The sequence below is a fragment of the Ruditapes philippinarum genome, unplaced genomic scaffold, assembly GCF_026571515.1.
Source record: "Ruditapes philippinarum isolate M1 unplaced genomic scaffold, ASM2657151v2 ctg3994_1_1_1_1, whole genome shotgun sequence".
Classification (NCBI taxonomy): Eukaryota; Metazoa; Mollusca; class Bivalvia; order Venerida; family Veneridae; genus Ruditapes; species Ruditapes philippinarum.
In genome coordinates, this window is record NW_026865955.1 from 72,464 (window position 1) to 83,284 (window position 10,821).

The 10,821-nt window shown below is 32.4% G+C and overlaps 1 long non-coding RNA gene across 1 annotated transcript; it reads left to right on the plus strand.

Moving 5' to 3' along the window:
- Positions 1–3,246: 3,246 nt before the first annotated feature.
- Positions 3,247–5,435, plus strand: LOC132730826 (uncharacterized). Its single transcript, XR_009625803.1, has 2 exons — positions 3,247–4,304; positions 4,958–5,435. It is a non-coding gene; the product is annotated as an uncharacterized LOC132730826 (long non-coding RNA).
- The last annotated feature ends 5,386 nt before the right edge of the window (positions 5,436–10,821 follow it).

Consider the following 10,821-nt stretch of genomic DNA (forward strand, 5'->3'; position numbering starts at 1 on the left):
TTATGCCCCAGTAATACATTTTTAATTCTTAAAAATCTCAAACAGGCGTTTAATAATATTTTAATAATGCATTTTGAGCATATTACAAGTTTAACAACCGACGTAAATAGCGCTGAACGTGCAGTGATATGTTGTAAATTTAGCTTAATGTAAATGATTTACTTCCATACAAAATACTAACTCATTATAAAGTAAGGAATTGGTATATTAAGCGTAATATCGATTTCGGCCTAGCTACGCCCCTGAAATATACCAATTCCTTACAGATAAAAAAAAAACAAGAGATAGTTCCAATCTAAGGTAAATGAATATTTTTGTTGAAAACTGTAACAAAATACCAAAAATAAAAGGTTTTTGAAAAATAAATAATGGTAGTATTTCTGAGGCATTATGTCATAGATTTTGAATAAGACGCATGATGTTTTGCGGAAGGAAGCGATTTATTTTGCGAGTCGTCAATAAAAATACAAATACATGAAAACATTCACATACACCAGTTTTAAACTTTATGATGAATTTTTAATTTCCGGCTTTGTTACAAAATATTTTTATTTTACGTTTTCTTCAAATCAATGTTTTCTTATCTACGTATACGAATAATGGACTTTACCACTTTCTGTAGTTTGCCGAAATTTGATATCGTGGAACCAGGCTAAAATTAAATCATATGTAAGCAGGTTGTCTCAACCTAAAGGGGACCTGTTTTGCATTTGGCACAAGAGTTGTTGCATTGCAATGTCATGAAACATCTGATTTTTTTACAATTTATCAATTTGTTGACTTTTTCAAACAAGGAAATAAGTTCGATTTGAAAAAAAAAATCTTTTAAAATTCTGTTTTTTTTCTTTTGAGATAATTTGGATAGTGCTGAGCGGACATAGTTCTTCTCTTTTCAGGTACCTAAATAGCTGCCTTTAATATAGTAATGCGAGATCAGACGGGTGATCTTTTATTTTGGTTAGATTCAGTAACGGGTTTTTAATGTCTAATAATCTACGTTTATGCTCAAATTTGATGTTTTATCGTTGGTAATTTGCTTATTTAAAGTTTATAAATCGTTAAATCGGGATATTATTAATTAATGCCCAAGGCATAATGATAAACGATTACGACACACATGGTGTCGGATTCCTGGTACATTACGATATTGACTGAGGGGTACCCGTCAAGACACAGAATAAAACGAGTACCACTAGTACAGACGTAATGGTATTTTCGTGTCGTAACGCTACCCAACAGACATTCGTCTAGGCTTTTCTAAAGGTATGCAATGCACATCTGACCATTCCTTCTCTGCGTAGACTTCGCTTTTTTTTTTCATTTTTTCATTACAATTAATTATTGTTATGTATGTTCTGTAAAAACAAATAATTGTGAACGGTAAAATGAATGTATTTTGCAAAGAAAGAATATTAAGTAAACGTGCCTTAAACGTGGTTCCAACAACAACAACAAACAAACAAAAACAAACAAAATGATTAAAATTCAACTTATTGTTAAATGGATAAATTTAATCCCTTAACTTGTTTGTCGTTATTATGTTTATGTTTTCCTGATGCTTTCGGCAATCACCGGAATTTTCTTCATTTCGCAATTTAATTTTAATTTTATGGTATAAAAAATGATCGGTATACCACAAAACAGGATGTTGTTGTTCTTAACAGAGTGCATAATTTGTTGAAAGGGTTGGCCATAAATATCATTCCTTTTATAATTGTTTTTAGTAAATTGATAGTACATCATCATCATCATCATCATCACCACCAAATCATCACCTTTCATTATCATTTTCAATTCATCATCATCATCATCATCATCATCATCATCATCATCATCATCATCATCATCATCATCACCACCACCAAATCATCACCTTTCAATATCAGTTTCAATTCATCATCATCATCAATCATCATCATCAATCATCATCATCAATCATCATTAACATAATCATTATCATTATTATTCACCATTATTAATCATCACATATCAATCAATCAACATCATGAATAATCATTATCATCATTGTCGACATCACCAGTATAATCATCATAATTATCGTCGCTAACATTATTATTGTTATAATCAGCACAATAATCCGATCAACAACATTTATAACCATTAATATCGTCACATTCTTCATAATCGATATCATTTTCAAATATAATCGTGATGATGATAATGATGATTGTATTATGCCTCATGCATAATAATAATACTTTTCAGGACATAAAGATTGTGGGAAAAAAGATTTTGGAATATCCCTGAATGTTTGTTAATAAAAAACGGATATGTATTAAGTATATAAACAGGAAAAGTAAACATGTATTTGTTCAGTAATTGTGAGAAGACAAGACAGGTAAGACTTATTATTTTGTGTATTTGTATTTGTTTTGTTATTATATCTTTATAAATATATTAAAATGGATGACAATAATCTGGTTTATTTAAGTTATTATCTCACAAGTCAAAATAAGATATGAAAATATTTCAATATTGATTGACTTAATAAAATTTGTATGGGACATAATGGCTACTGAAAAAGCCATTAAAATAATAAAGCAATAAAATTTATGTTAAACACAGAGAACACTTGCACAAAGAATATCTTTAGGATTATTTGAAGACAAAAGCAAACAACATACAAAAAAGAGTTTAAATATTTACAGAAAATTAGGAATAAAACATTCACAATTAATATAGAAAATCATTATCAGTAATAATAATAATAATAATAATTATAATAATAATAATAATAATAATAAAACTTTTAAACCTTTCGAAACCTTGAATAATAATAATTATGATAATATTTCATTATAATAATAACAAACAGTAAATTTAGTGATACGTACATGTAGCTAGGTAATGTACGAGTTTATATGTCGTTGTTTAAAATGATATTTTTTCTACTTTCATTTAGTGTGCAATTTAATTCTGAATTTCTGATTAATTATTTACCTTATATCTATAATCAGAATAGGAATTATATTGAGACTTGTACATCATCATCTTACAAGCTATACAATCTTTACATATGTAGAGTAAGCATTTACAAAATTAAATTGATCAAGAACGGCTTATATGTATAAAATATACATTCGGAATGATTTACGACTATGGCTAGATCTACATATAGTTGGACCTGAATGCAATTTTTACGTGTATGTATTAGTAGATTATTTTGTTGTTGTTGTTTTTGTTTTTCTTTTTTTTTGGGGGGGGGGGGGGATTGAAAGTTATACATACAATGTATACACGGAAATTAAATTTGACAAGGCGCATTAAAATTTAAAACAAAAATGTAATTACAATAAATGTACTTGCATTACGCACAATGTTAAGCTAGATATTTTAATAACTAGTGGGCCTATACGCTTGAATTGCTTAGTCATCCTTGTGATAGGAGGCTTAAAGAAACGTGTCAATAACGTTACGTGAACTGCATTAATGTACGAAAATAAATCATACCTAAATAAAACCTTACGAAGACGTTAATCCCAGACCCCTACATCTGAAATCTACAGCCATAGATACAAAGAACTATTCTACGAATTACAGACTGTCAAAATACAGATCTTTTTTCCTTACACACGTGACATTTTGTGATCTGCGTGGGGCAAATACCGGTTTCTTTTAGATTTTCTGTCATATTTTTTTTTTATAGTTCATTATTTTTGATGGGGTGAAGTGTACGGCCTACTCGTTCTAGTCAATAATCTAAACTCAAAATGACTTTTTGTAAAAAAATCAATATTTTTCTTTTCATTAAGTGAAACAGCGAGTTTCGACTATCCGAAATTCACGCTGTTTCTGACATAAATATTGATTCCCCTTAAAAAAAACAACAACAAAAACAACAACAACAAAATACAACAACAAAGAACAAAAAAACAAACAAACAAATAAAAACAATATATATCTGGGTTACTCAGCGGGCTCTACACTTAACCCCATGAATAATGAATAGAATTTAAAAAAAACTATTTGGAAGACTGATTTTACTTTTGATTTTCTGCCCGAGCAGATCACAAAAAGTCAAGTGTAAATTTATGTCGTACTTTTTCAAAATGCCATTTCACACGTTTCTAAAATACATTGTATTTGCTCGTTGTTTTTCAGAAAACAGTATGATGGACGGTATTTATTTCTCAGTTTTCATTACCCTTGTACTCGTGGGTTCAGTAGTAGCACCTCCAGCTTCAAGGATCAGCGAGATCAAGATAACCAATTGTAGCTGCACCAGCTGCTCGTTCAAACAAATTGGTTATGGATACGTTTTTGTTTCGTTCAATGGTGCAAGGGTATACTGATTTTACATCTTTTATATATTATTGTTTCGAACTTATATTTATGAATATTCTGTTTTGTATACTTGTTTTCTTATTATCTATTGGTTTAAACATATTTATTTAAGCTCTACTGCAAAACAAGTTCTTGCAACTTATAATAATACTTACGAGTCCGTTTCATGTAACCAACCAGTACTGGTGCCATATGAAGAAACGTGCACGTGACCCGATTAAGGCTTTAACCCATGATCCCTGGGTTGAGAAGCAGGCATCTGAACCACAAGGTCACGCCCCTTTTCTTATAACCTGTTGTGGGGTTCAGTTGTGCTCCGATACGGTAATAACTTTTATGGCTGTCTTAAATAGTAGGTTTTTTTTCAAGATGAGTTTGGTGTGCCTTTTACTAAAACAACTATGTAACTTATACAGTTCTGTATTTGCCATGTTCAAGTCAAGCGACTTCGGCTACGATTTCGATAATGATGACGATAAAGACGATGATGTTGTTGTTGTTGTTGATGATGATATTGTTATGTACGTAGTAAATAGATAATTATGCAAACATCTCATGAAACCACAAAATTACTTTCTAAGTACACATCCAAACAATTTCTTTTTACGGAAACGGTCGTTTTGTTTTTTCATCTTGCTCAAATATATTTCAGGTAAGATGCACGAAATCCGCCATTTTACGAGGAAGAACAGTTATCGGGTGGAATCACAATTGTCCGATATCTAGTTCATCTGGAAAATTTGAAGTAAAAGCTGGAAATATTTGTGGAAAGGACTACGACCATGTGTATCTTAACAATTGTAAAGGATATCCCTGCAGTGGTATTGGTCGTTAGAAACACCTTTTATATATACAGACGATTGGACAAGATTGCAATGTTAAAGTTTTCCATTCTGTCAACGTGTTTCCAACTGGACATTAACATGATACAAAACAAATAGAGTAGTAATAAAATAAAGCGATTGAGAAATAATATCATGTGCAATCAGTGCAAAATAAACTATTCAAAAGGAATGTTTGGTCTATTGCATAATAATATTTGTACGTGCTTTATGTTGGCTTTGATACGATATATAGATATGTACCGATTAATGTTGTTTGTAAAACGTCCAAGTATACTTTTATTTTTATTTCGTATAATCCTTGCATTTCTCTTGTCCCATTTTAGTTTCCAAAACGGTTACTTACTTGCCAATTACCCGAATCAGCTTTTGCTTCTGTTGCTTCTAGGCAATGAGCACAAATATATTTATTTAGTACTGCGTATGAAAGTCAAAATTCTACATGTACTTTGTTTATATTTTGCTACTAGTAAGTTATTTCTCATTCAGCACTCCTTTTCAGGTAATAAACATCTAACATGTTTTAAACCATAATTTTACTGTAACAAAATTCCCTTTTGCTCTCTGTAAACGATTTTTGTTATATTTATTTCTGAGGCATAGTGTGTCTTTAAAAAGAGATTATATACTTCTTGAAATATTTTAAACACATTGATCTCTCTCATCAACTTACTCATACAGAGTAACATCTTAAAAAGTAAACCACTTCTGTTCAAGGTTGGTACTGGAAAATGCAAGGTATCATCCACGTCCCCTAAACATCGGCTAAAACAGAATTCAACATTCATTATGAAATGGTACCATTTTGAATATATAAATAAACGTCCGCTGACATGTTCATTCTGCCGTTACCACAAAGCCTCAGTGTTACATTACACGTCAGTGCCATTCCACAACACGAGGCGTGTGTCCTAAACAAAAATTATGGATGCAGTAAAACGGTTTAGCTTTACCGTTGGCAGAAAACACCAGGTGTCGTGCATAGCAATATTTCAAGCGCGAGCGATACGACTCCTTATGGTACAAGATATAAATCCACGAGACCAACGTTGTATTGCTTGTGGCGGCAAATCTTTAAAAAAGCATTTTTACTCGACATTGACGTCATAAAGACGCTGGAAAAACGCGCAGCCCTTGTGCCGTTTGCAGATATCATAATGTTCTGGTCATTGGAGTAAACTTCACAGGACCTGTTTATTTGTTCTAATTTTTTTTCGACGATTTCAAAACATTTTTTGTCTGATAAGGACATTTGGTAAAATTTACTCTCGTAGGAATTTCACCGACATAAACACAATTCTCGTGTATTAGAACAAGACACACTTGGTTTATATTTGGCAAGCATGAATCTAAATGACAATGTTTATGTACGTTACTCAAAATTTGTTCATTGAATTTTAAATTTGAGATATTTTGAACCAAAAATTAAATATTTTTACGAATTTTGTCCGGAAGCTGGCATTTCAACCCGCTTTTTTCATTTTAAGCCCCAGTCAATAGACAGTAGGTTCTTAACAATGAAATTGTCACTATCTAAAAAAAACTTAAATCTTTAACAAATGCCAATGTAAGAAGATCTTATAATTATGTCATGGTGATGCATTATCATGGTAAAAGATCAAAGAAACATCATGGTGATGTCTTGTAATGGAAATGTGAGAAAAGATCACAGTAATGCAATAATTATATTTTATCCTTGTATGCATAATGTAAAACTGATAAGTTGTCATAGTAATGTGTGAAAAGGTCACAGTTATGTCATAGCTAAGTGTTGTTATGGTAATGTGAGAATATCTCTGTTATGTTATGGTAATCTGTTGCCATGGTAATGTGTTACCATGGCAATGTGTTGTCACGGTAATGTAAGGAAAGCTCACAGGAATGTCATAGTTATATGTTGTCAAAGTAATGAGAGACGAGTTCACAGTAATGTCATAGTGATGCGCTGTCTTTTGTAGTAATACGTTGTCATGGTAATGAGAGAAAAGCTCATACTGATATTATAGTAATGTGTTGTCATGGTAATGATAGAAGAGCTCACACTGATATTATAGTAATGTGTTGTCATGGTAATGAGAGAAGAGCTCACACTGATATTATAGTAATGTGTTGTCATGGTAATGAGAGAAGAGCTCACACTAATATCATAGTAATGTGTTGTCACGGTAGTGAGAGAAGAGCTCACACTGATATAATAGTAATGTGTTTTCATGGTAATAAGAAAAGAGCTCACACTGATATCATAGTAATGTGTTGTCATGGTAATGAGAGAAGAGCTCACACTGATATTATAGTAATGTGTTGTCATGGTAATAAGAGAAGAGCTCACACTGATATTATAGTAATGTGTTGTCATGGTAATGTGAGAAGAGCTCACACTGATATTATAGTAATGTGTTGTCATGGTAATGAGAGAAGAGCTCACACTGATATTATAGTAATGTGTTGTCATGGTAATGAGAGAAGAGCTCACACTGATATTATAGTAATGTGTTGTCATGGTAATGAGAGAAGAGCTCACACTGATATCATAATAATGTGTTGTCATGGTAATGAGAGAAGAGCTCACACTGATATCATAGTAATGTGTTGTCATGGTAATGAGAGAAGTGCTCACAATAATATCATAGTTATGTGTTGTCATGGTAATGAGAGAAGAGCTCACACTGATAGCATAGTAATGTGTTGTCATGGAAATGAGAGAAGAGCTCACATTGATATTATAGAAATGCGTTGTCATGGTAATGTGAGAAGAGCTCACACTGATATCATAGTAATGTGTTGTCATGGTAATGAGAGAAGAGATCACACTGATATCATAGTAATGTGTTGTCATGGTAATGAGAAAAAGAGCTCACACTGATATTATAGTAATGTGTTGTCATGGTAATGAGAGAAGAGCTCACACTGATATCATAGTAATGTGTTTTCATGGTAATGAGAGAAGAGCTCATCCTGATATCATAGAAATGTGTTGCCATGGTAATGAGAGAAGAGCTCACACTGATATCATAGTAATGTGTTGTCAAAGTAAAGTGAGTAGTGCTCACACTGATATTGTAGTAAGGTGTTGTCATGGTAAAGAGAGAAGTGCTCACACTGTTTTGATGGTAATGTGTTGACATGGTAATACGAGAAGAGATTACATTGATATTATAGTAATGTGTTGTCATGGTAATGAGAGAAGAGCTCACACTGATATCATAGTTATGTGTTGTCATGGTAATGAGAGAAGAGCTCACACTGATATCATAGTAATGTGTTTTCATGGTAATGAGAAAAGAGCTCACACTGATATCAGAGTAATGTGTTGTCATGGTAATGAGAAAAGAGCTCACACTGATATCATCGTAATGTGTTGTCAAGGTAATGTGAGAAGTGCTCACACTGATATTATAGTAAGGTGTTGTCATGGTAATGAGAGAAGAGCTCACACTGTTTTCATGGTAATGTGTTGTCATGGTAATACGAGAAGAGATCACATTGATATTATAGTAATGTGTTGTCATGGTAATGAGAGAAGAGCTCACACTGATATCATAGTAATGCGTTGTCATTATAATGAGAGAAGAGCTCACACTGATATCATAGTAATGTGTTGTCATGGTAATGAGAAAAGAGCTCACACTGATATCATCGTAATGTGTTGTCAAGGTAATGTGAGAAGTGCTCATACTGATATTATAGTAAGGTGTTGTCATGGTAATGAGAGAAGAGCTCACACTGTTTTCATGGTAATGTGTTGTCATGGTAATACGAGAAGAGATCACATTGATATTATAGTAATGTGTTGTCATGGTAATGAGAGAAGAGCTCACACTGATATCATAGTAATGTGTTGTCATTGTAATGAGAGAAGAGCTCACACTGATATCATAGTAATGTGTTGTCATGGTAATGAGAAAAAGAGCTCACACTGATGTCATCGTAATGTGTTGTCAAGGTAATGTGAGTAGTGCTCACACTGATATTATAGTAAGGTGTTGTCATGGTAATGAGAGAAGAGCTCACACTGTTTTCATGGTAATGTGTTGTCATGGTAATACGAGAAGAATTCACACTGATATCATAGTAATGTGTTGTCATGGTAATGAGAGAAGAGCTCACACTGATATTATAGTAATACGTTGTGATGGTAATGAGAGAAGAGCTCACACTGATATCATTGTAATGTGTGTTGTCATGGTAATGTGAGTAGTGCTCACTCTGATATTATAGTAATGTGTTGTCATGGTAATAAGAAAAGAGCTCACACTGATATTATAGTAATGTGTTGTCATGGTAATGTGAGAAGAGCTCACAATGAAATTATAATAATGTGTTGTCATGGTAATGAGAGAAGAGCTCACACTGATATAATAGTAATGTGTTGTCATGGTAATGAGAAAAGATTTGACACTGATGTCATAGTAATGTGTTGCCGTGGTAATGAGAAGAGCTCACACTGATATTATAGTAATGAGTTGTTATGGTAATGAGAGAAGGGCTCACACTGATATCATAGTAATGTGTTGTCATGGCAATGTGAGTACCCTCGAATTTAAATAATGTTTTCATTAATAAAAAGAAAATCACCTGATTTTAAATAATGGTTTCCATGTAAATTTAGAAGAGTCACACTGATATTTTAAAATAATAGTTATTATGGTAAAAAGAAGACCACATTAAATTATTAAGTGTTTTTATGGGAAAAAAGAAGATCACACAATTTAATTAATTGTTTCATGGGAAAATTTGGGGAACTCACAACTGATTTTTAGTGTTTTCATGTAATGAGAAGGTCACACTGAATTTAGTTGGTGTCATGGGGAATGAGAAAAACCAATGAATCACAGTTTTGGATGTCATGGGAATGGAAAAAATCCCCATAAATTTAGTTTGTTTTCATGTAATGAAGAAAAGCAAACCGGGAATTTAGTAAGTGGTTTATGGGAAAAAGAAGATCACACTGAAATTTGGGAGTTTTTGTATGGGATGAGAAGTTTCCCCATGAATTTTTTAAAAATTGTTTCATGGTAATGAGGTAAGCTCAACTGATTTAAATAATGTTGGGATTTAGAGAAACCAATTTAATTTAGTAGTTTTTCAGTTTTTGAGGGGAAATCACACTGAAATATAAAGTTTGTGTGTAAAGTGAAAAGTCAACAAGAATCATATAATGTGGGTAATGAGAGAAAAGCTCACACTGAATTTTGAAGTGTTGTCATGTAAATAAGGGAAAAGCTCACACTGATATTATAGTAATGTGTTGTCATGGTAATGAGAGAAGAGCTCACACTTATATTATAGTAATGTGTTGTCATGGTAATGAGAGAAGAGCTCACACTTATATTATAGTAATGTGTTGTCATGTTAATGAGGGAAGAGCTCACACTGATATTATAGTAATACGTTGTGATGGTAATGTGAGTAGTGCTAACACAGATATCATAGTAATATGGTGTCATGGTAATGTGAGAAGTGCTCACACTGATATTATAGTAATGTGTTGTCATGGTAATGAGAGAAGATCTCACACTGATATTATAGTAATGTGTTGTCATGGTAATGTGAGAAGTGCTCACATTGATATCATAGTAATGTGTTGTCATGGTAATGAGAGAAGAGCTCACATTGATATTATAGTCTTTTGTTGTCATGTAAATGAGGGAGGTGCTCACACTGTTATCATAGT